The sequence below is a fragment of the Nanorana parkeri genome, unplaced genomic scaffold (genome assembly GCF_000935625.1).
Source record: "Nanorana parkeri isolate BGI_ZX_2015 unplaced genomic scaffold, ASM93562v1 scaffold107, whole genome shotgun sequence".
Taxonomy (NCBI): Eukaryota; Metazoa; Chordata; class Amphibia; order Anura; family Dicroglossidae; genus Nanorana; species Nanorana parkeri.
In genome coordinates, this window is record NW_017306375.1 from 2,054,745 (window position 1) to 2,058,530 (window position 3,786).

At 37.8% G+C, this 3,786-nt stretch overlaps 1 protein-coding gene across 1 annotated transcript in view; it reads left to right on the top strand.

Moving 5' to 3' along the window:
• The window catches only part of HTR4 (5-hydroxytryptamine receptor 4), a 341,073-nt gene that overhangs the window by 259,290 nt on the left and 77,997 nt on the right, over nucleotides 1-3,786 (top strand). The gene's annotated exons all lie outside the window — the stretch shown is intronic.

A 3,786-nucleotide genomic window follows, 5' to 3' on the forward strand; every position in this document is an offset into this window, starting at 1 on the left:
GGTCCCAGCCCACCACTCCTGGGGTGCTCTGGTGAAGACCAAATTGTCACTTATATAAAAGGCTGCTAGAAACTTGACTTTTATAGTGAGGGGGCTGGAACATAAGAAAAATCTCACAATTGGCCCTTCTAAGACAAAAGGTACTGAAATGAAAGACAGCCATGAAGCTATCATTTTCAAAAGAGGGTCAGCAATGGCAGGCTGCTTATTGTATTTCTCTAGGGCAGGTATTCCTGAATAACATTAATTTACAACATCCTTTTATGATAAGTATGTTATGGAAGCATCCTGAAAAAAAACTTAGTGAACTGTGTGGATAACAGGAGGAAGGAATGTGATGGAATATCACTAATCAATGAGTGAGAGGAATGGAGGAGTGGGTGGAATAAAGATAGTGGATGAGTCAGTGAAGTGGATGATGGAATAAAATGATCAGAGAATATCATAAGATAGGTTTCCCTTAAAATATGTGACCGGACCAAAGCAATTTCTGCGTATTTGTACACCAAGATTATACAGTAAACGATCCATAAAAACTTCTTGTGCAGTTTTTTTTAAGTAATTGCAGTTTACAGTGGGCATACCAAGTTATTCTCCTTATTAAGATCTATCATTCTATTGATCATGTTCCCGTTGTCACATTATTTTTTCATAAGAGCTTCTACACAAGAGATTTGCAGTAGCACGACTAATTGATCCCCCATGATCTGTTTATTTAACCTAACAGGAGCTATTGGTAATTCATCTCCTGTCTTTTCCGCTATAGACTTAAAGGAGAATGGAAAAAAAATAGCTCAACAATTGCCCATTTAGGAGATTGTTGAATGATAATTTTTATGAAAACAAATCTCATGAGACCAATCTTACACAGTCTCCAGAAGTAACAATTTTCACAAGGAGAATTCTTCAGAAAAAAAATTGCTCCTGTACCCCAATTCCTAAAGTGCATATACAGGCAAACATCTTTTTTCTGGTGACAACTATCACCGGGACTAAAAGTGATGGGAAATGTTACATTTTGAGTCGTCACCAAACAGGTATAGATGGGATATGTTTCAAATAGGACATTTGTTCTGGTGACATCTAAGTTGGAATTTGAAGAGATTTCCTTTTCCTGTGAAAAAACAGACAGCAGACAGAGGTTTTAACCTTCTCTTTCATATCTAAAACTAGAAAAAAATAAAAGCTTTGGCTGTGTATACACTTTAAGGCCCCTTTCACATGGGTGCCTACAGTCTCTCCATAGACTGAACCCCTGTTGAGTTTGATCAGAACAGAAACAGAGGACACATATGTGGCCTTTCCATTTTTCACCTCCATGTTGGGAGGGAAAAAGAACAGGTCTATGAAATCCTTGTGGGCTGCCGGATGTAAACAGATGTGCATCCATTTATATTGGTTTAAATCTGTTCATGTCTGCTTTTTTGCATTCAGTATGACATTCAGTACGACAAACCTGAATAGACTTGGATGTGAACGCATGTATATCTGTTTACATCAGGCTACCCAGATGGATTCAATACAAAGGGAAATATTTTAAACCGTCTAATCACGGTTAAGAAAGTGACTGCTGGAAAGCCTGTGTGAAAAAGGCCTAAAGCATATCCAAAGCCAGAGGAGGTTTCCCCCTCTCTCTTTTTAGAAAGATTTCCACTCTCTGGAATGTTTTTGGGACAGAAAGTAAAATAAAGTCTCTCCAGTGGAATATAGACACCCCTGCTCTATCCAAAACTTAAAAATAGAAAACAAAATGTAGCTTAAGATACACATAATCCTTAAAATACAAGGCTAAATTGTGAGAGAAAGTAAAAGTAAAAGCTTTTTTTTTTGTCTATTTTTTAATGGGATATTCATTTTTATCTTTATATTTTGGCCGGAATTCTGCTGTAATGCTTGGTAGAATGAGAATACCTCTTTTGAATGACAGTGACACCATAGTATTGCAATTTTAAGTGACTGTCGACAATTTGTTAATTTTATGATACTAAGCAGCAAACAATTTGAAAGAAGCAGACCAAGCTGAAGACTCTGACAACAGGTTGGTGCAGATAAAAAGCCTTTGCCCACGCTTGTCATAACTGGAAAAAAAAAGTTCCCTGTAACTTTTATTGAGAAGTTGCCAACAAAAAGTGGTGAAAGACAAGTGATGTGTTCCCTACTTGACGCATCTAGTTTCATGACTACGTATATCAAGTATGAAACGTGTCAGAATGTCTTTTACTACTGACTGTTTGTAAGTAGTAAGTAAGATGTTATGTTTTCAGTAAAAGTTCCAGTGAGTTGCAGGGCATGTGTATAGATACTTATTGTGTAAAACTAATTAAAGCTGAATTCCAGCAAACAACTAAATACACAGTTAAAATGCATATATGGGAACTGTTATACCTGGCAAAAGATACACAAGTTTGTTTAATTAGCCTTCTGTTTCCACTGCCAGACAGCACAGCCCAGCCTCTATGCACCCTGAAATAGGGGTGGGCAATTGAGTTTCTCAAGGGGCCACATGAGAAACTAGGACTGTTGTGGAGGGCCAAATGCTGAAGTTGGGGAACACACGTCAAGTCTCTGGTTGCTAGGACTGCCCTGCGGTCCTAGCAACCAATGACTGCAGAGGAGGTGGACACCTGATGTAATTGGTTTCTAGGACACTAGTGATCCTAGCAACTAATGACTGAAGAGGAAGGGGTCTGTGCTGGGATTCAGCCTGTGAATGGGTTACACTACTGCCCCTCCCTTTCACAAAAATGTAATGATTCTTTTTAATGAATCCATTGCTGGGTTAAATACTGGCTTTTTTCACTTGCCTGGAGTTCAGCTTTAAAGTGACAAAAATCTCAAAAATGCATTCTAGTACCTGAACTAATAACAAACATGTAGCTTATTTGTGTATCCCTCGGCTGCAGATCCTCAAATCATCTCTCAATTGGTGCTGACATTGGCCTTCCTGCTGGAGGGAGGCTACTTTTGTTCCCCATGGTCCCTGTGTGTTGTAAAGGAGTCACCACTCTGAGCTCACTCCTTTGATGGACTACAATCTCATATTTAGTTTACTAGTTTGTACTGAGATTGTAGTCCATCACAGGAGCGAGAAGGAGGGGTGGGTACTTTACAACACACAAAGGGAACATGGGGAAAAAAGTAGCCACCCTCCAGCATTTTTAAGATTTAACTCTTCAGTTTAGTGTCACTTTAACCACTTGAAGACCAGGTGTTTAGACCCCCTACCTGGCCAGGCCATTTTTCAGTATTCAGCGCTGCAGTACTTTGACTGACATTTATTCCGTCATGCAGCGCTGTACTGAAATTAATTTTATACCATTTTTTTGGGACAGATAGAGCTTTCTTTTGGTGGTATTTAATCACCACTGGGATTTTTATTTTTTACTATATTAGGGAAACAATACCGAAAATTTAGGAAAAAAAACAGTTTTCCTTATATTATGTTAATGAAACAGTGCAAATAAATTATCTTTCTTCATACATTTAGGCCAAAATGTATTATGCTACATTTCTTTGGTAAAAAAAAATCAAAATAAGTGTAAATTAATTAGAATGTGTTACAGTTATACAGACTACAAAACAATGGCATAAATATTTGAAATGTAACAACCCCGCTGCCCTGACTGCCTATCACATTTCTTGAGGCCTTAAAATACCACAACAGTAGAAACACCCACAAAATGACCCCATTTTGGAAAGTAGACACCCTAAGGTATTTGATAAGATGCATTGTGGGTGTTTTAAAGATGTCAATTTTTTGCACAAGTTTTTAGAAAATTAAGATTT